Consider the following 23143-nt stretch of genomic DNA (forward strand, 5'->3'; position numbering starts at 1 on the left):
CAGGTCCTTGGAGAAGGACATCATGCTTGGGAGGGTGGAGGAACAGCACAGGAGTGCAAGGCCCTCTGTGAGGTGAATTGATTCAGTTACTGGGTTATTCAGGATGGGAGTGTCAGAGACAGTGCGATTGGCACAGGACAGAGCAGAGTTTAGGGCTGTTGTACATAGGGTCGCTATGAGTCGCAAGCAACTTGACGGCACATAACAACAACAACATGATTTACCAGTTATGCGTACGTACCCTCAATAGTCAAAGAATAATCATTTTTAATTGTTGTTATGCATCAGAGTTGGACAATGACTAGGGAGGACAGAAGGAGAGTGGATGCTTTTGAGCTGTGGTGTGACAAGCGTGCTCATTTTTAATTACTCTAGATTTTTACTTTTATCTCTCAATCATTTTTAAATGAATTTAATATTTTATTTGACAACTCTTTCAAATCACATTGGTTTTTCATACAATCATTCATAGATGATTTGATAACATTACCATTGAGTCATGTAACTAACTGCAATCAAGCCTGCCATTGAGTCAACCTTTATTGTGTGTTTCTTTTCCCTTCATCAACTTATCTATTAATTCATTTTCACTTCCATCTACTTCTCTTCCCATTCTTATTAAACTTCCAAGATTGCATCTACCTAAGTGTAAACCTTCCCTTGGGTTTTTATAATCGTGGTCTTATAATTATCCCTCTGTGGCTAAGATATGTCCTCCACATAAGTTGTAGATTCATCCATGTTGTGCCGTACCTCATGAATTTTTCACATATTCTTCATGCATCGTGCTCCTTTGTGAGAATGTACCTCAGGTTCTTTAGCCATTTGTCCATTGAGAAACACTTAGGTTGTTTCCAGCCCTTTGCTATTGTAGATAATACTGCAATAAACCTAAGTGTGTGCATATTTGTTTGTGTTTCCGACTTCATTTTTTGAGATATATACCTGGTGGTGGGATTGCTTGATAAAATGCTATGTTTATTTTCAACTTTCTAAGGAAGAACCAAACTGCTTTCCATAGTAATTGCATTGATTTACATTCTTGCCAGCTGTTGTTGTTGTTGTTATGTGCCGTCGAGTCGTTTCCGACTCATAGCGACCCTATGCACAACAGCCCTAAACCCTGCTCTATCCTGCGCCAACTGCACCGCCTCTGACACACCCATCCCAATTACCCCAGTCACTGAATCAATCCATCTCATAGAGGGTCTTCCCCTCCTGCGCTGTCCCTCCACCCTCCCAAGCATGATGTCCCTCTCCAAGGACCGGTCCCTCCTTGCAACATGTCCAAATTATGTCAGACAAAGCCCCAGAATCCTTGCCTCCAAGGAGTAGCTTGGTTTAATCCTCTCCAAGATGAATCTATTTGTTTTCCTGGCAGTCCATGGTACATTCAGTACCCTTCTCCAGCACCACAACTCAAAAGCATCCACTCTCCTTCTGTCCTGCCTAGTCATTGTCCAACTCTCTGATGCATAACAAGCGATTGCAAAGACCATGGCCTGTATCAGGCGCACCTTAGTCTCCAGAGAGACACTGTTACTCCTGAGTACCTTGGAGAGGTCCCTAACAGCAGACTTTCCCATCACGATACGCTTTTTGATTTCCTGACTGCTGGTACCAAGAGTGTTGACTGTGGAGCTGAGCAAACTGAAGCTATGACAGCAGTGTGTGGGAATTCTGGTCTCTCCACATCTTTACCAGCATTTGTTGTTTGCTGTCTTATTGAATGTTTGCTTTTTTTGTTGAAGTGTGCAACAATATCTCATTATTGTTTTGATTTGAATTTCTCTCATAATTAGTGATCTTGAGTGTTAAATCTGCATGTGTTTATTGGCCGTCAAGATGTCTTCTTTGATGAAGTATCTATTTATCTGTGTCCTTTGTCCATTTTATAATTAGATTGTCTTCTCATCGCTTAATCTAATATTTATTCCTGTGTCCCATGTTTATACTTTCTGAATTGTTTCTTAAAGTCAGTTTTTCAGTCTATTAGGTATGTCTTCTGCTGTATATTCTATTAGGTATGTCTTCTGCTGTATATAAACTACTGTTTCACTTATCCATTGAATTTTTATTTTAATTTTGGTGAGTTTTTTTGTCATTTCTAGACTGTCTATATTTTAGGGCTGTAAGCAGGAGTGGCATCCACTTCCTAAATAACATGCCTCTGGAAACTCTATGAACTTTGATAAATGTCAATAGTTGTAGAGGGGCTTCAGGCCTTTTGTTCATAGGGTCTCTATGAGTCATGCTCGACTTGCAACAACAGCAGCAGCAACAGGTTGCCGATATACATATTTTCTTATACTATTTTGTTCATTGTTTTAGTTTTTCTTGTTAATCTATTTTTTGTTGTTGTTTTGGACTGTCTCATAGTCACCCTCTGGGTGTTTTCAAAGGCACTGAATCACATGGGAGGAAATTTACCATCTTATTTTCTTTGGACCATCTGTTGGACTTGAACCATATGCCTTTGGATCGACACTGCAGCTAGGCAGTCACTAGGTCACCAGAGCTCCCTATTTTTGTTTGAGGGAGTTTTGGGGGTCTAGTGGTGAGAACCTGCACTACAATCCTGAAGGCACACAGTTTGAATCCACCAACTGCTTACTTACTCATCCATATATCATAGGATTCAAAGTCTGCTTGTTTTGTCTGATGATTCTTTCTTTTAGTGGATTATTTCTACATGTCACTTGTAACTTGGAGTTGTGAGCTCTTATTAATGGGGAATCAGGTTCAAAAGACGCACAGCCAGAATCGATGTGACTATTAGCTTCAGTGACTTTGTGCATTTGTTTTTTATTTTGCAAAGTGTCCTATGATGGATGCTTAGTCCAGTTTCTTGATTCAGGTGTTTCTAGTTCACAGACATAGCCCTTTTTGCAAATTCTGAATGAAGAGCATCTTTTCTCTTCACTTAGCATTTAGATAGAGACAGATAGGGTTCATTATTTTGTTCATATGCTGGAAAACGTTTTACTTTAGTATTGTCATCCAGTCAACATTAACTCATAATGATCCTATGAACAAGAGATCTGAACTTGCCCTATCCTGTCCCATGTTCCCAGTCTGTCCATTCTTGATCCCACTGGTATAGTGACCAAGTCAGTCTATCTCATGAAGGTCTTCCTTTTTCTTTTCTGCTGACCTTTCCCTACATAATATCTTTTTTCAAGTACTGACCCTTCCCTTCCTAATAATGCCTAAAGTATATGAGCTGAAATTTCACCATCCTTGCCTCTAAGCAACAGCCTGATTGCCTGTTCTCTATTCCTATATAAAAGTGGTTCAAAGTTAGTTGTTTAACCCATCAGCTGCACCACCCTTAAGTTCTCCATTATACACAAACCCATTGTTAAAGTTATTGCGTTGATCTATCTTGTTGAAGGTCTTCTTCTATTTCTCTGATCTTCCACTTTTCCTAGCCTAATGTATTCTTCCAAGGACTGACCCCCTCCTGACAACTTTTCCAAAGATGTGACAGAAAGTTTCACATTCTTGCCTGAAAGGGGGCCACTTTGTCCAAGACATATTTGTTCTTTTGGTAGTTTACGTAATATTCAATATTCTTTGCCAACCTCCAGTCATAGGTAACAGTTCTTATTTGCTCTTCTTTATTCAGTGTTTAGCTTTCAGGTGAGTAGGTCGCAATTGAAAATACCATGGCTTGGATCTACCCTTTAGTCTCTAAACTGGTATTTTTACTCTTTAGCTCTTTGGAAAGGCATTAGCAGCAGATTTTCCCAGTGTCTCACATCTTTTGATTTCCTGACTGCTTCTCACTTGGGTGTTAACTGTGGACCCATGTAAAATGAAATCATTGATAACCCAATCCTTTCTCCATCTCTCATGATGTTACCTATTGGTCTACTGGTAAAAATTTTTGTTTCCTTGATATTGATATTTAATCCATATTGAAAACTGTAGTCTTTGATTTTCTTCACTAGTTGTTCCAAGCCTTCTTCACTTTATGCATTCAAGGTTGTATGCTACATAATGCAGGTTGTTAATGAGTCTTCCTCTAATCTTGAAGCCACATTCTACTTCATGTAGTCTTGCTTCTCAAATGATTTGATGAGCATACAAATTATATTATTGTGGTGGTGGTGTACCATGAAATTGTTGTTGTTGTTGTTGTTATGTGCCGTCGAGTTGTTTGCGACTCATAGTGATGCTATGTATGACAGCCCTAAACCCTGCTCTATCCTGTGTCAATCGCACTGCCTCTGACAGACCCATCCTGATTACCGCAGTTACTGAATCAATCCACCTCATAGAGGGTCTTCCCCTCCTGTGCTGTCCCTCTACACTCCCAAGCATGATGTCCCTCTCCAAGGACCTGTCCCTCCTTACAACATGTCCCAAGTATGTCGGACAAAGCCCCAGAATCCTTGCTTCCAAGGAGTAGCCTGGTTTAACCCTCTCCAGGATGAATCTGTTTGTTTTCTTGGCAGTCCATGGTATATTCAATACTCTTCTCCGGCACCACAGCTTAAAGGCATCAATTCTTCTTCTATCCTCCCTAGTCATTGTCCACCTATCTGATGCATAACAAGTGATTGCAAAGATCATGCTTTGTATCAGACGCACCTTAGTCTCCAGAGAGACACCAATTAAACCAAATCCACAGGAGCCAAAATATGACTTTGAGTTCATCCCATCTGAATTTCAGAATCATCTCAGGAACAGGTTTGAGGCCTTGAACACTGATGAGCGAAGACCAATGAGTTGTGGGAGGATGTCAAATGTATCATCCACGAAGAGTGCAAACGGTCATTACAAAGACAGAAGAGGAAGAAAAGACCAAAATGGATGTTAGGAGAAACTCTGAAGATTGCACTGGAGCATAGAGAAGCCAAAGCACAAAGAAGAATCCAAGATACTAAAGAGCTGAACAGAAGATTCCAAAAGGCAGTACGGAATAACAAAGCAAAATATTACAATGAAATTATCGAGGAGCTAGAGTTGGAAAATCAAAAGGGCCGAACTTGTTCAGCATCTCTTGAGCTCAAGGAGCTGAAGAACAAATTCAAACCTCGAGTTGCTATAATCAAGGATGCTTTAGGTAGAATATTAAATGATCCAGGAAGTATTAAAAGAAGATGGAAGGAATATACTGAGTCAATGTATCGAAAGGAATTGGCAGATACAGAAGAATTTAATGAAATAACATTTGAGCAAGAGCCTATGGTGATGAAGCAAGAAGTTCAAGCTGCTTTGAAGGAAATAGCAAAAAATAAGGCCCCAGGAATAGATGGTATACCAATTGACATATTTCAGCTAATAGATGCTGCCCTGGATGTGCTCACCAAGTTTTGCCAAGAAATCTGGAGAACGACCACTTTGCCAACTGACTGGAAGAGATCTATATTTGTTCCCATTCCAAAGAAGGGTGACCCAACTGAGTGTGGAAACTATAGAACAATATCATTGATTTCACATGCAAGCAAGATTTTACTGAAGATTATCCAAAAATGACTGGAACAGCACACCAGAAGAGAACTGCCGGAAGTCCAGGCTGGGTTTAGAAGGTGTCGGGGTACTAGGGATATTGTAGCTGATGTTAGATAGATCTTAGCTGAATGCAGGGAATACCAGAAGAATGTCTGTCTGTGTTTCATTGATTATGCAATGGTGTTTGACTGCATAGATCATAACAAACTGTGGCTGACTCTGAGAAGAATGGGAATCCCAGAACATTTAATCGTGCTAATGCGAAACCTGTACTTGGACCAAGAGGCAGTCATCAGAACAGAGCAGGGTAAAACTGCATGGTTCGAAATTAGGAAGGGTGTAGGCCAGGGATGTGTCGTATCTCCATACCTTTTCAAACTGTATGCAGAACAGATTATCCGAGAGGCTGGGCTCTATGAGGAGAAGTGTGGCATCAGGATTGGTGGAAGACTTATTACCAATCTGCATTATGCAGATGACACAACCCTGCTTGTTGAAACTGAGGAGAACCTGAAATGCTGCTGCAGAGGGTCAAGGACTGCAGCCTTCAGTATGGACTGAAGCTCAATTTCAAGAAGACAAAGATTCTCACCTCTAGACCAATTGGCAGCATCAGGATGGATGGCAAAGAGATTGAGATTTCTCACAGCTTCAGTTTGCTCAACTCCACGGTCAACACTCTTGGCACCAGCAGCCAGAAAATAAAAAAACGTATTGCGATGGGAACGTCTGCTGTTAGGGACCTCTCTCTAAAGTACCATGAAATAGGTTAGGAGAAAAGATTTAACCCTGATGCATTCATTTCCCGATTTTAAACCATGCATTGTCCCCTTATTATAGTTGGAAAACCACTTCTTGGTGTATGTAGAGGTTTGTTAGGTGAATAATTATGTCTTCTGAGCTTCTCATGTTTTCTCAGTGTTAGCCATAATTGTGATGATCCACACAGTTAAATGCCTTTGCATGATCAGTGAAATAAAAGAAAGCATCTTTCTGGTATTCTCTGCTTTCGGTCATGATCATATAACATCAGCAATGATTTCCCATAAACCCAATTAATGTACTTTTACTGTCTGCTGATACCCTATATGGCTTTTTATTTCTCTGTACCTTATGCTTAAATATATCCTTCTTTAATTTATTCTATTTCCGTTAGCAAACCATTTGAAAGAACTCTGTCTTTAATTTGCGACTTCTAAGCATTTGCAGTGGGAAATATGTCAGCTCTTTTTGCCACACGCCAAAAAAAAAAAAAAAAATCTAAGAATCTCACCCTATATATTCTCCATGCAATTTTCTTGCTACATTTTATAAAAATAAATCATATACAAAAATCCTCTCTAAAATTCTTAAACTAATGTAACTCTGGATGTGTTACTGCGTAACTTTGAGGAGTTAACTGTTCTTTTTAATATCTAAAATAAACCCAGCCTTGGAGAATGGTGGAATGCTGTTGGGGAACTTTGCTACCAAAAAATATTCTCAGGGAGAATCAATGTAGTCGTGTGTGCAATAACAGATACTATTTTTTGACATAGTGTCTACTATCTTGAGGCATGTAGTTGTCTTTTTGTGTGCTCCTGAGTCAGAACTGACGCATAGCTGAACTTCCAGTGAGTTTTCAGAGGCTATAAATTGCACAGTAGGATGCCCCTCTTGCTCCCAGGGAGCAGCTGGTAGATTTAAACAGTATGCCTTTGGTTTAGCAGCACAACTCCTGACCGCTGCTCCACCAGAGCTTCCCGTGAAATCTCTCTGTAGCCTGTGTTCAGCCTTACAGCCAGGTCCACTTTTAAAAACCATTCAGGCTCTACAGATTCTACCGCTCACTACACCACTGAAGCAGGTGTGTAGATAGGAAGAAAATGACACTGAACTTTTTAAAAAAATTGTTAAATATTTTCATTTCCTTTACAAAAGAATAGGAAACATTGTTTAGTCATATTTATATTTTTACTTTGAGTGAAAGCATTTTTTTTGCATTTAATGAATGGCTTTTTTGCATTTAATGATTGGCTTAATTCTAGTTGTCAGTTTCTGGGGTTCTGCACATCCCTCCCCAGTTACACTCGGGTGTTCTTTCCTAAAGGCTCCCTTTTCCTAAGAAATTCCCCTTTGGTTGTGTTCCCCCGAATTACACTCAGCTTTTCTCAGAGGCTCTTATATTGCCTTAAAATCTTTAAACTACTTCCTGACACTACTAATAGTCTATACGGCCCCGTGTGTTTCTCCACAGCATGTCTAAGATATCACTGTGCATGTAGAAGGTATATCCAATGTCACTATTGGCCTTTCACATAGTGTCCTCTTGGACATGGTGCACATCGAGATTATCACAGAAGAACCAGGTCTGAGTCCTGAAGTCGTAGATGTCACTGATTGTGGAGAGCTGCCTGGAAGGCTGATGACACTGACGATCCTGTAAGGAAAGGGGAGATTCTCTCACTGCAGTGTTCCTGATTGGTTTAACAGCTTCATCTTCTTTGCCCTTCCAACCTAAGATATTTTTTTGAATGTGTATCTTGCAGACTTTTATTAATTGATGAGCTTTGTTGTTTTGGGTTTTTTTTTATCCATTCTGCTACTCTTTTTCTCTTGATTGGCTCATGTAGTCCATTCACATTAAGTGTGATTATTGTCAGGCCAGGTTTTACTTTTGCCATTTTGCCATGTTTCTTTTTCTGTTGTTTCTGGTTACTGGTCCATTTCCTTTGGCATCTCTGCATGAAGGACTTCCCTTAAAATTTATTGTAGTTTTGGTCTTGTTTTCATAAACTCTGTAAGTTCCTTCTTTTGTGCAAAAGATATAATTTCTTTTTCATATTTGAGAGGTTTGCTAGGTATAGGATCCTTGGCTGGCAATTGTTTCCTTTCAACTTTCTGTATGTGTGTGGGAGCTCTGGTGGCCTAGTGGCAAGGAGCTGCAACTACAATCCCAGAGGCAAAGGGTTCGAATCCACCAGATGCTCTGCCGGGGAAGGAGGGACAATCTCCTCCTGTACCAGTCAGATCTGATTTGACGGTACACGCACACAAAAATAATAAAATAAAAAACAGCAACAACAAAACTTTCTGTATGTGCCAGCTCATTGTCTTCCAGCTTGCATGGTTTCTGCTGAGAAGTCAAAATTTAATCTAATTGTTTCCCCTTTGTAGGTGACTCTTTTTTTTCTTGTGCTGCTTTTAGTATTCTATCTTTGTCTTTTAATTTGGAGAATTTGACTGATATGTCTTGATGTTTTGGGGCCTAGTCTATTTGGTGTTCTCTGTGCTTCTTGAATGTAGATTTCCCCATTCTTCAAAATACCAGGGACATTTTCTTCTAGTACCTCTTCCACAATTTTTTTCTGTGACTTCTCTGTTACTCCCATATTCTGAAATTTCAGTTATATGTTTGTTGCTCTTTTTGATGTCATCCCACAATTCTAATGTTTTCTTTGTTGTTGTTTTTTTGCTGTCTCATCTCTAATTTTTCTTCTAGTATGTTTTCAGTGATGCTCTTGTCTTCCAGCTCACTGACTCTCTGTTACATCTCTTCAGTTCTACTTTTTTGTCCCATGAGGGTGTTGGACACGTCTGCCATTTCTGTCTTAATATTCTGGATTGCATTTTCATGCTTTTCTGTTATTTCAAGTACTGCACTAACTATACCCTCTCTGTCTTGTGATGATTTTTTAGAAATCATTCTTGTACCTCTATATCTATACTATGAATTCTTTTTTCCATTTTATTTCATAGCTATTTATATTTAACAATATTTTTTCTGGATTGCTGTCTCTGGGGTGTTTGCACTCTTAATGACTTCCATTGTTTCTTCCATCATTTGCATCTTCTTCTGTAGCTGTTCAAATAACTCCACATCAACATATTTCTTCTGGTTCTCTCTATCTTAGGTATTCACTGAATCTGCCTTTTTAGAAGAAAGGACTTTTTGTTTGGGTTTGTTTGTTTGTTTGTTTGTTTGTTTCTGTGATGACTGATGCAGACTGCTGCTTTCTTGACATTATGTGAGTCTTTTCTAAGTAGATGTAGGTTGTTATAACTCTATAATGTCCCAGGGTATGGCAGTGTTTGTGAAGGACCTGTAATATTGGTGCACCCCCTTTGGGAAGAACAGTCAACCGGAGTACAAACCACACCTCCTACCTGGCCTCTTGCACTTGAGCCTAAGAAACCCCATGCAATATATCTAGACTACAGTGTTTTACCCAGAGTACCTGTGATATTTGTGCTCCTGGCACTAGATAGATAGCAGGCACAGTAGTCAGGTGGTTTCCAGGCGGGGAGCTTCAGGCAGCAGGTCAGTGGTCTAGTGTTCTGGATGGATTGAGGTCTAAAACTACATCCTCCCAACGTGGCAGGCAGTGGTTTTTTCACAGGCCAGGTTGTGAGTGTGCCTGGGCTTGGCCACAGCCTTTAGCAGATGCTGGAGAATTGGTGGCTGGAAGATGATCCTGGGCCAGCCATGCCTCACAGGCCTTGGTGTCTTGCAGCCACAGTAAACTTTTTCTGCTGTAAGAATGTCTTCTGGTCTGATTTTTTCACTTCTAATTTGTATGATGTGTTAAAAAGTATATTCACAAACAAAAATAGTAATTTAGAGACAATGCTAATAATTGAATGCTATCTGAGCCTGACATATCTCAAAATAAATGCTGTTGGCAGTTTTTATGACTTACTATGGAAGTGCTATAATTATAAGCTATTTCACCCTCAGATTTTCTTTGGAAGCAACAAGTCAGTAAAAGAAACAGTTGAAAAGAAAACAAAAAACTCATACAAAAACATAGCAAATATACTTTCAGCACTTGGTTCCCAAAGTTATTTCTGAAGCGTGACAATATTATTTTAGATTAAATATCTAAAACAAATTACTGTAAAAATAAACCGGTCTATCTGCTGAATTTTGTTCTGTGTTTGGATTAAGGTGGGGTTGGTCGTTAGCTGCATGATCAGGGCCCCCGCATTGCATCTTTTTTATTTTCTTAATTAAGAAGTACTGTTTTAAACCCTCATCTGTGGTTTACAATGGCAGTAATCCCGACCCAAACAGTTGTTAGTGTAGATCCTAAGTGATTTGCCAGAACATTAACCTCAACTTGACCCATCATGGTTGCAGGCAGGGTCTACAGGGGTCAATAGTCATTTCTAGAAAATTATCCAGCCTTGGTCGCACCCTGGGTTATGTAACTTGGCTTTAAAAAGAATGAGAATGTGTTTGTCCTTTGAAATGACTGGGATCAGCACGGCTAATGAAAATGTTTAAATCCTTATCAGTCAGAATGAAAAGGGCTGGCTCCAGAGAGTGCTGACTTCAAAATTTTTGTGCTGTTTTGGGGATCCTGCCTGCTGATGCACACACCGACTAATGCAGGGCTTGGCTTGCCATAGCGGCTCATTCACCCATGTTATGAGAGAACGAGGCTTCCGGGCGGCTACATGTGCTGTGCCACATTCCTCCAGTCTTCCAACAAAGCTTTTAATTGGCATCTGTGACTAATGAGCATGAAGTTCCGGGAGTAAATGAGCACAGTTTTCCTTCTCCCATCAAGACGAGATCCAGGCTGAGAGATTATCAAGCTTCAACTCCAGGAGCAGCCGGGGTCAAAGGCTTGAGACAGAACCATAACTAAGAGCTTCGTTTTCTGCCTTCATAAATGAGCATCAATAATTTTTTTACTAAATCACACTATGTATTTCCAGGGACCTTAGTGGACCTGGTCATTGAAGACCACATACATGTTTTGTAGGGAAGTATGATTACTGTGAATCAGACCACATTCAATGGCAGTGGGCTTGGTTACGGGTGTGGCAGCTAAAATTTAAGCCAGATGTCATCAACTCCTACTCTAATGAGTTTCATTGGCTGGATTTTTAGAAGCCTTTTGTCCATAGGACATTTGACTCAAACCAAGCTCAGTTAGCAGCCATTAACTGTATACACCCACTACTTGGACACAGTCAACACCCTTGCTATCAGCAGTTGAGAAATCCAAAGTCATATTGCATTAGGAAAGTGTGCTGTTAGTGACTTCTCCAAAGTATTGAGAAACACTGATGTCAGTGTAAAGACTCAGTTGCATCTGATTCAGGCCCCGGTCTTTTCAATCACTTGCTTTGCATCTGAGAGCTAGACAGTGAATAAGAACGACAGAAAAAGAGTCAGTGTCTTTGAGTTGTGGTGTTGGAGAATATTGAATTTCCGTGAACTACAAAAAAAAAACAAAACAAAACAGCAAACAAACCCAAAATATGTCTTAGAGAAAATGCAGCCAGAGTACTCCTTAGAAGCAAAGATGGTGAAGCTTCATCCTTGGAAAGAGATGTCATGCTTGGATGGGTCACTGAAAGAGAAGAAGACCTTCAACAAGATGGACTGACACAGTGACTATAGCAATGGCTCAGATAGTCTGTCAGAGATGATGAGGATGGCACAGGATAAAACAATGTCAAGGGCTCCCAGGCACCTAACAACAACAACAGACTCTTATAGTTTAATTGGAATACTTTTCTCCAAGTAAAGTGATCATTCTCCTCTTTGTGTAGTGTGGCTGTCCTTTGCTGCCTGAGATCATGTGGGATGAAGTGAGTGCTGAAGGCAAGTCACAGTGAGACATTGAGAAAGGCGCCAATCCCCTCTGACTTACAGAAAAATCTGGGGCAGATAGTACTGCCCTAGGATTTTTGTTATTTAATTTACATTTTCAATTGTGTGTCTTGCTGCAGTGCAACAGGTATATTTTGAAAAGTAGGATAAAAAAGTGATAGTACTTAAACTCAAAAACAAACTCAGTCCCATCAAGTTGAACCTGGCTCATAGGTAATTAATTACCTTCGATCAAGTGTCCAGAGATCTAAATCTTTTTTTTTCTATAATTATATTTTATTAATTTTCATAAACATTTACAGAGATTTTGGGCTTCCACTCATTCATTGTTGCACTATTCTCTCTACCCTCCTCCCAGTTTGTTCTTGTCCAAATGCCACAGTGCTTGTCAAAGCCAGTTCTGATCAATCTTCTTTGTCAGTGTATCCTTTGCCATTCCCTATCACTCCTCCCTGAGAGAGACTTCACCCTGAGTCATAAGGAAAAGGGCACGGCGTATTCTCTTAGCTACTTCCTGCTGAAAAGGGACGCTGTGGGTTTCAGGGTGAAGATCTTCTCTCACTACTCTAAAGGGCCCCTTTGGCAGTAGGAAACACATAGACTATTATGGAGATTGATTTTGGAATTCAGATGCACTCTTATTGATTGTGCTTGGCTGTACATGTACATATCCTTGAAGATGTATCATGGGGGTGTTGCAACCTAGAAGACACAAATTTGCAGAGATCTAAATCTTAACCCTCAGACGGGTTAAGGAAGAGATTGCCCATCTATCTACACTGGTAGATTATAATCACCTGACTGCCATTTTATTTTATTGTATTTAGCTTGGAAGCAGGAGTGGCATCCTGCTATTATTACTACTTCCGTAATAGCTTGCCTCCAGAAACCCTATGAATCTTGAGAGAGGATGGAAGACACACAGGCGTTGAGGACTCTCCTTCATAGGGTCGCTATGAGTTGCCTGCGACTCCATGGAACTTAACAAGAACATTTAGTGAAGGACATCAGATAGATAAGGTCAGTAAAACTAAAGAAGAAACGGGTTGGAATGAGGGGTTATGTTCCTTCCCAAGGATTTTAAGATTTTAGCATGGATGTTGGAAGGACACTTGATGATTTCATCTGGCCATTGATACTATAAACTTAATACTTTTAAGTAGGGTAAAAGAATGCATATTCAAGATAATGGCTATAAATTATATGATAATTTTTAATTCAACAGATAATTAAAACATATATATTACAAACCTCTTCCCATTTCCCACTTTGAATTTAGATTTTTAGACAGTCACGTTTTTGCCACAGAGTTCTATATCTCTTGTCCTGGAATTCTGTGTCTATCATTTCTACTTAATCTCTTTTTCTTTATCAACTTCCTTTTACTCATCCTTGTAAACTTGGCTTTTCATTCAGTCCAGAATGGTCATTCAGTCCTCACTGTATTATTGACTCCTTTTATTCTTTCCTTTTCAAGGCTTTCCCTGTACCATTATTGCACTTAATTAAGTTCAAATTTCTGATCACAGGCCTGTATACCCTGTCCCATATTACCTTTGATGCCCTTTATCTTCATTCTCCCTCCTGTAAGACCTTAGCATCTGTAGACTATTTTGCAGACCTGTTGATCATTCTCGCCTGACATCTCACACAAAAATGTTTCTATTCTTAGTGTCTAAATCACACACTTTTCTCCTTGAGTTTCTAAGGTATAATTCAACCTTTCAATGAAAACTGTTTGATTGGACTTAGTAGGTTGTTTGAAGGGTTAGTCACTTCAAAGACATAATACAACTTGAGTAGCACTCATTTCCTATATTAACTCATGTGTAATTGGCATCTATTGAGAAGTCTATGTGTTCATTATTTTGCTTGAATCATTATTATAGGCTGTTTTTAGACAAGTATTGTAAAGATTTCTACTCTGCCTTATAGAGTCACTATAAGTTAGAATCGATTCAACAGTAGTGAGCTTTTTTTAATTTATTTGTCTGTTTGGCTTTGGTTTTTTAGACCAAGTTTACTGTCTTGTAGAATCTTGTGTAAATCTGTAACCCATACCTAACTTGTATACAAATATCATAATACTCAATGATGGTAGTGGGATCCAACATTCTATAAAATGAACTTCTAGCCAGTTTATGTCTGAAACAGAGTTGACAGAATACCATGGACAACTGTTTTATGCTTGATGACCTGAAGTGATACATAAATGCCTTGGAACCACACAAAATTGATAAGCCAATAATACAGCTGCTCATAGAAATCAGAACATGTTCTAATAGAGAGATGAGTGGAACTCCTGGGACTGAGGCCCTTAGTAACTTTTTACCTGGAACTAAACCCTCTCCTCTGACACAACTTACAGAAAACAATTGTTGTTGTTGTTATTTTCCAGTCACAAGGGACATGTAGCTGACCCTTCACTGGGTATTCAAGGGAAGTAAATCACCCAGGAGGAGATTACCCATATTTCTCCAGTGGAGCAGTTGATGGGTTATGAACCATGTACTTTTGGGTTGGCAGCACAATTTCTTACCATTGAGCCACCAGAGATATGCTTATAAAGTGAGTAAAAAAACCAGGAGGTATTCATTCCTTAGATTCATCAGACAAGATCAAAAGAGCATTGTTTGCCCAACAAGACTCAGAAAGCAAGAAGAATGAATAGAAAGAAGAATCACAGGGAGAAAGTGGGACAAAAGCTGTTTCAATGTGTTGTTGTTGTTGTTGTTGTTATGTGCCATCGAGTCACTTGCAACTCATAGCGACCCTATGTACAAGAGTTCTAAACTCCGTTCTATCCTGTGCCAACCTAGCTATCCCAAAAGCACTTATTCCCACCTCTCCAGTCACAGAATCGATCCATCTCATCAAGGGTCTTCCTCTCCTTCTCCGCCCCTCCACTCTGCCAAATATGATGTCGCTCTCCAAGGACCAGTCCCTCCTTGCAACATGCCCAAAGTATGCCAATGTGGGAAATGTAATTAATACCAGAAAACAAAATCTATGTGAATGAATTAATAAAAACAATCGTTTGTTCTCTAAGTTACTCAAAGCATAATAAAAAGAAATCATTTTGTTGGATTTTTTAAAAAGAAATCAGAACAATACTTACTGGAATTAATTTCACATGCAGGTCAGTCAGCCATTGCGTTTTGAGTTGGAACTGACTCGTAACTGTTCTTTCAGTGGGTTTTTTGAGGCTGTAAATCAGAAGGGAGGAGATTGTACACCTTTTATTTTACTCCTAAACTGATGGTGGTTTGGAATTGCCAAGGAGGCTCAGCCTTCGAGTAACCAGTGCAACTCTCTATGAACTCTCTATGCCACCAGAACCCCTTAGTGTTTTAAGTGATATTTAAATATTAAGTGATAGTGATTTGTGTATACTGTTACAAATTTATATTTAATGTCATTGGAAAATGTTTTCCATTAATTAATCATGGTCATCATCTTTTCTAGCAACTTTTCCATTAAAAAAATAAGACTTCAAAACTCTAGCTATTCTAAAGAAAATATATCAAGACCCAAAAAGTTATGGTGAAACAATATTACAATGGCTAGAGTATTCATTAACTTGGAGTTCTTCTCTTAATCTAGGTATGCAATGCTCTCTGTTTTACCTTGGAAATATCTATAAAGTAAAAAGTTTAAGTATTTCAAGACTGATAAGATAGTGAGGAGAAATAAAATCTCCTCTTTATGAAGGTATGAGATGTATCTCTCTAGATTAATACTTGAATGGTTTGTTTAAAATGTAGATTATTATTATTTCAGTGTTCTAAGACCAGTATTATTTGACGGATTAGAGTCACCCACCTGTGGCTTGGTAGCATGACTTTCAGGCTACTAGGCCAACTGGTCTCTCCCTATGTTGTTAACTGCCTTCGAGTCATAAGCGACTCATAGCGACCCTATGAATGAAAGCCCTAGACACTTGCGTATCTTTCATCCTTTCTCCAGGTTCGTAGGGTATAAATATATGTGTATGTCACACACACACACACACACACACACACACACACACACACACACATTTATTTGTTTATCTATCATCTATCTATCTATTTATTTATTTATTATTTTAGACCATGGCCTGAATCAGGCACACCTCAGTCTTTAACTGTAATATCATTGACATCATTGCTCCTTAGTACTTTGGAGAAGTCCTTGATTGCTGGCTTTTAACATATCTTTCAGTATTTGACTGCTGGTACCAATGGTGTTGATTATGGACCTAAGTATGAGGAAATTGTTGACAATTTCAAACTTTACTCCATTTATCATAATGCTACCTATAAACTCAGTGGCAAGACTTTTTTGTTTTTTGCATGATGTTGTTGTTGTGTGCCAGTGAGTTGGAACCCACCCACAGTTGACCCTCTGGCAGGTTGTCGGAAACAGTAATTGCACGGGAAGAGATTGCTCATCCTTCTCACACACACAGAGAGCAGCTGGTGGATTTGAACTGTATGCCTTTGAGATTGCAGCACATATTCTTACCACTAGGTCATCATAGCTCCCCTTTTTTTAAGATTATACACTTGATCTTCTGTAGCAAGTGTTTCAAGTTCTCCTCACTTTCAGCAAGCAAACCTGTGTCATTTGTATACAGCAGGTTATTGATGAGTCTTCTCATTTACTGCTGCACAAATGATGTGGCCTTTATATCAACACTCTGGGCACGATCAGTCAGGAAATCAAAAGATAAATTACTGAAGAGCAATGTTGTCAGTCTAGAGACTAAGCTGCACCTGATCCAGGCCACAGTCTTTGCAATTACTTGCTATGCATCAGGGTGCTGGAAAATTACTAAAGATGACAGAAGAATTGATGCCTTTGAGTTGTGGTGCTGGAGAAGAGTGCTGAACATGCCATGGACCACCAGGAGAACAAATAGGTCTGTTACCTTTTTATTATTAAAAATAAGGTTGACATCCTGAGGTCAAATGAGGATTTGTGGACTACTTCTAATTCAGCAAACCAAAGATTTTTATACTCATCTTTTAAAATCCCCCCATTCTCTGAGTATGAAGTTGTGGTGGCTTAGTGGTAAGAAGCTATGCTGCAGTACCAAATGTATGCAGGTCAAATCCACCAGCTGCTCCAAAGAATGGACAATCTCTTCCAGTGTAATTTACTACTTCTAAAAACCCATGGAGGGCCAGCTATGGGCTGTTTTCACCTTGACGTCACACAACAACGTTCTTTGAATGCCTAGGGTTTCTATCTAGGTATTTTTAATTTGGGAACATAAGGCTAGCAAAGATGTCAAATTTGACCTTAGAGTTATACACATCCTCTCTTTTTGCCAGAGATATGTTACTGATCCTATGTTATTTAAAGGCTAAATGGAACTGTTATGGTGCAAATCTGAAAAGAATGCCAGAACTAACATAGTATGGAGATCACATTTTCACAGAAATAATGATTCCAAGTCTTATAATTTAGTTTTCATGGTTGAATGAACTTGTCTTTCTCCTACTCTAAAAATACAGCCTACCACATCCTGAAATACAATCCCTCAGAAATAAGTCCAAGCTGCTAAGTTAACATTCCACAATGATGCCCACTTGACACCTTCATGGTTAATAATAACTTTTTAAATTAAAATGAATTTTAAACCTATAGGCCTATCTTTTCTGGGGGGAATGATGGAAGAAGAAAACAGTTACTTTATATTTCTCTTAACTTAAAAATCACTCAAGTAAAAAATGTGAGACTTCTGTTTTAGATGGGAGTATGGGGACTGTCAGGCAAGTGGTTTGAATTCACCAAAAAGGTGTAAGGTGGGCAATCTCCTCCCATCCAGTTTACAGCCTTTGTAATCCAGTTGAAGGGTCAGCTATGAGTCTGTTCATATTCAACAGCACGTAACAATAGCATGTGGACTGTCCTCTAATCCAAGAAAATACAGCTTGCACTATCTCAGGGAATTGAGAAGAAAAAGAAAATCCTAAGATAGTTTCCTTGTTTCTGTAGGCATATTATTAGGATCTAGCCCTCTTTGTGCTGTGGGCATGGTTCTAAAATAAAACATCTACAGATCTCAGTAGTTTCACAATATTTAAGGTGTATTTAATACTCACCGTTTTATATTCTTTTGTAAACACGAGCTCAGGGTGAGGGCTTGACTTGAAGCCATCACTCAGGGACCCAAGGTACTTTGAAAATATGGCTTTGCCATTTTTCAAGGCCTCTATCTCCTTTTCATCCTTCCTGCTGATGGGACAAAGTTATGGAAGACTCATTAGGAGGTTTTCTAGAGGGCAGACCTAAAAGATGCCTGTATTGCTTATGTCCTCATTTATTTCTTAGTCACAATTCATGCTTGCATTCAATCATGTGATCTCTAACTGCAAGGGAGGCTGGGAAATAGTTAATATGAAGAAATTAAAAAAAGATTTGATGACTATGTAACAGTCTTGGTCACATCTTCAATAGTTTTGAAGTCAAGCAACAACATGGTATATGGAAAAGGGAAATTGTCAATGACTTCATCTCCCTTGGATCCACGATGAACATGGTTGGTACCAATGGTCAGGAAATCAGACATATTGCCCTGGGAAAATCTGCTGTCAGGGGTTTCTCTAAGTTACTGAAGAGCAACAGTGTCGGTTTAAAGACTAAGGTAAACCTGGTCAAACCGTGGTCTTTTCAATTTCTTATTATGCATCTGAAAGTTGAGAAATCAATAAGGATGACCAAATTTATACTTTTCAGTTGTAGCATTGAAGAAAAGTGTAAAATGTCTCATGGACTACCAAAAGAAAAGAAAAAAACAATCCAAAGATATCTTGGAGAAGGTATAGCCAAGATGCTTCTTAGAAGCAAGATAGTGAAGCTTTGTTTCACATACTTTGGACAGGTTATTAGAAGTCAATCCTTGGAAAATAATATCATCCCCTGAAAGGTAGAAGGTCATTGAAGGAGGAAAAAACCATCAGCCACATGGGTTTTTATAATGACTCTTAACAGTGTGTTCAGGTATGACAGAGGTAATGATGGTGAAGGGGCCGAGTTCAGATCCATTGTGCATAGGGTAGCTATGAGTCATAGTCAAACAGAAGGCAACTGACAAGAATAAGCAGATATGTGAAAATAATATTATATTTGTTCCTGAATGTTATTAGTTATAACAGAGGACCAACTAGGTCCATTCCAGGAAGCTGTGGCTATGCACGGCCTGTCAGAGAGAGTGCACAATTTTAGATGTGAAAGTTGTAAGATGAATCAGGCATTAACCCTAACAGCAGACTTTCCCATGGCAATGCGCCTTTTAATTTCCTGGCTACTGGTGCACTACTGGTGCCAAGAGTGTTGACTGTGGAGCCAAGCAAACTAAAGCTGTGAACAATCTCAATCTCTTCACCATCCATCCTGATGCTGCCAATTGGTACAGTGGTAAGAATCTTTGTCTTCTTGACATTGAGCCTCAATCCATATTGAAGGATAGAAGAATTGAAAATACAGTGCTCTGAGAAGCCAAATAAATAATGCTTGCTTCTAGAAGGAGTGAAAGTGTATAGAAGGAAAAATTTTCATATATAACTTTGTCAAAGAACAAAGCATATATACCAGATCATAAAGGATGAAAGAAGAGATTTAGGATGAATTTGGGATGACTAAATGGGTGATAGAGCATTGTTAAATGCATCAGTAGCGGGGAGGGGGGGGATAATGCAAAAAGTAAGGTGACAGAAACATGTAACAATGCATGGAAACTAGCAATTAGTTCCATTTGACTAAATCCAACATGGGGCAAAATGGAAAATAAGGTAGAAAGTGTTGGCTTTGGTAAAAGGCTGTATTTAAAGCATGCTTACAGGTGGATGTCTGCAGAAAAGGAAGAGAATCAAGGGTGAGTCTGGTAATCAGAGCAAAGTGAGAAAAATTGTTGTAGAGTTGACTTTCACAATAGGTAGTCAAATGTCTACCTCACAGTGTTCACGTTATCCCAATGCCATGGCAGTCTTTTAAGGGGAAAAGAACTTTGGGAGAGGGGAAAGATGAGATTCCATGTATCCAAGCACTGGCAAAGCCAAGACTGCAGAATGAGGAGATTAAGGGCAAAATTGATGAACAACTGAAGGGAAAGGGGATTGGTGAGAGCTAATAGAGGGAGCTCTTTCCACACCTCTGGTGCTGTGCTTTCTGTGCCTTAATTCCTTTCAATGTGAAGGAGAGAGAACTCTTGCAATATCAGAAGTCTGGCTTATTTGTTTAGAAATGAACCACATGGAATTCTATTTGGGAGAAAACGGGCAGTTATTCATCTCTTGGCACAAGAGAGAATATTGTTGTTGTCATCGCTGTATTGGAGTCTCCCTTGGAGTCTGTGCAGAGACTTGTTGGTGCTGTCCCAGTTGTTGCTGTTGGCAGGGTCAGATCCTGTCTGCACTGGGAGTCAGGGCGAAGACAGAGGCTGAATGACTACAGGGAGATATGTTGTCACTCTTTAAAAACCAGATCCCCAGGCTTGTAGCAGAGCATTCTTGTGCCCTCAGGAGCACGCTGTCCCTCAGTGATGATTTAGAGCAAAGAAGGACTTTTTCTAAACTGCATTATCTTCTGCTCCCCTTCACCCTACTTTGACTGACCACCCAGCAATTTGAACAAACCTGCTTTTCTTCAGATGTCAAACATCTCAGAGATGGGTTAAGTGCCAAAATTTTTTGCTGAGAGTTTGCTTTAAGTTTATGGCCTGACCTCATTTTTTAGGCTTGTAATTTTAAAAAGTAGAGTAAAACCATATTATTACGTAAAGTATTATAAGTCACTGATGACTCTTCTAGGCTATGCCAAGCCTGAACTTGGAAACAATAGAGTGTGTTGTATTTGGAAATCCTCAACCTAAGAAATACCCTATTCTTCCTAAGGACCATGATGCACTAATATTTAATAATCTCAAATGATACATGATCCCCTGAAACTATTTCCATGGAATAATCTTTACATTTTAAACAAGAAAAAAAGATTCTCTTCAATCTTCTTGCATTGACAGAGAACTACCAGAAATACAGGCTAAGTTTAGAAGAGGTCATGGCACTAGAGACATTATCATCAATGTCAGATGGATCTTGGCAGAAAGCAAAGAGGAATGTCTGTGCTTCATTGACTATGCAAAGGCATTTGACTGTGTGGATCTCAGCAAATTGTGGTTAACCTTGAGGAGAATGGGAATCTCAGGGCACTTGATTGTGCTTATGTGAAACTTATACTTGAACCAGGTAGCAGCCCTCAGAACAGAGCAGGGGAAATAGTGCATGGTTCAAAATCAGGAAGATAGTGCATCAGGGATATGTCCTGCCTCCATACCTTTTCAATCTATATACAGAACAAATCATTTGGGATGCGAAGCTTTATGAGGAAGAATGTGACATCAGGATTGGAGGAAGACTCATCAACAACCTGCATTATGCAGATGACACGACCTTGCTTGCTGAAACTCAGAAGGACCTGAAACATTGCTGCAGAAGGTCAAGAGCTGTAGTCCTCAAAATGGATTAAAGCTCAACAAGGAAGACAAAGATTCTCACCACTGGGCCATCTGGCAGCACCATGGTAGATGGAAAAGAGATTGATGTTGTTAACAGTTACAGCCTGTGCAGCTCCACAGTCAACACTCTTGGCACTAGCAGTCAGGAAATTAAAAAAATATATATTAATTCCATTAGGTAAATCTACTGCCAGGGACCTCTGCAAAATACAGAGGATCAACAATGTCAATCTAGAGACTGAGGTGCTCCTGATCCAGGTCATGGTCTTCACAATTACTTGCTATGAATCAGAGAGCTAGACAATGACCAAGGATGACAGAAGAAGAATTGATGCCTTTGGTTTTTGGTGCTGGAGAAGAATCTTGAACATACCACAGACCACCGAGAAAACAAATAGGTCTTAGATAGAGTTAAACCAAGCTTCTCCTTGGAGGCTAGGGTTTTGAAGCTCCATTTCACATACCTTTGGCATGCTCTAAAGGGTGGAGGGACAGCACAGGAGAGGAAGACCCTGAATGAGATGGACTGATACAATAACTAGGGCAGTGAGGATAGGTGTGTCAGAGTCAGTGAGACTGGCTTGGGACAGGGCAGGTTTCAGAGCTTTTGTACATAGGGTTGCTATGAGTCACAGGTGACTCAACAGTACATAACAGTATCAGCAAAATCTTAAAGCCAAACAATACTTTAGCTAAAATAGTAAGAAATGTGTGCCTTGACCATTATGTTCTTTTAAGAACTATATATGAGATCAAAGGGACAATAGTAGCTCAACAGATAAGGAAGAACCTTAGGAGACGAGAATTTATGTTAAGGGAGAAGGAATTAAATGATTCACTAAGTGGTTCATTTATGAACTCTCGAATTAGCTTGTGTTCTGCTATATATATTCTCAAAAGCAACAAAAGAAATAAAACTGTATTTTTAAAACTATTTCATTATCTGTTTGGGTCCCTATTAAACTGATGCCATGATATCTTATTAATAACATTCATATTCTATTCATAGTATCAAAAAACAAAAGCTTTTGGGTATTTCTTTCTTCTTCATGGGTCTGTTGGCCATCCAAATATCTTGCTCTGTGAGAAGTCTTTCCATGTCTTTTGCCCATTTTGTAATTGTATGGCCAGTCTTTTTCTTGTGTAGGCCCTGTAGGAGTCTGCAAACTTTTAATATGAGACCCTTGCCTGAAATTTTGTCTCAGATTTTCTTTTCCCAGTCAGTAGGTTTTCTTTTCACTCTGTTGGAAAAGGGTTGGGGTGTTTTTTTTTGGGGGGGGTGATTTTTTTTTGTTTTTTAGGTGTTTTTTTTTTACTTTTTTGTGAAGATATTCTTTTTTTTAATTGAGATTGTAATGAAAGTTTATAAAGAACTTGGATTTCCATTCATTCCTTGTTGCACATTTTCCTCCCTGCCCCCCACAGTTAATTTTTTTTTTAAAAAAAGTTCTTTCATTGCTATACCTTCCCCCCTACCAGACCACTTTACTATGCAGCTCTTATTCTGGACTATTGTCATGCCAATAATACCTAATCATATGTGGGATTTAATCTTTAAAAGGTCCCCTTCATCA

This window comes from Elephantulus edwardii, unplaced genomic scaffold, assembly GCF_000299155.1.
Source record: "Elephantulus edwardii isolate Elephantulus edwardi_28Jun2011 unplaced genomic scaffold, EleEdw1.0 scaffold00054, whole genome shotgun sequence".
In the NCBI taxonomy this organism is placed as follows: domain Eukaryota; kingdom Metazoa; phylum Chordata; class Mammalia; order Macroscelidea; family Macroscelididae; genus Elephantulus; species Elephantulus edwardii.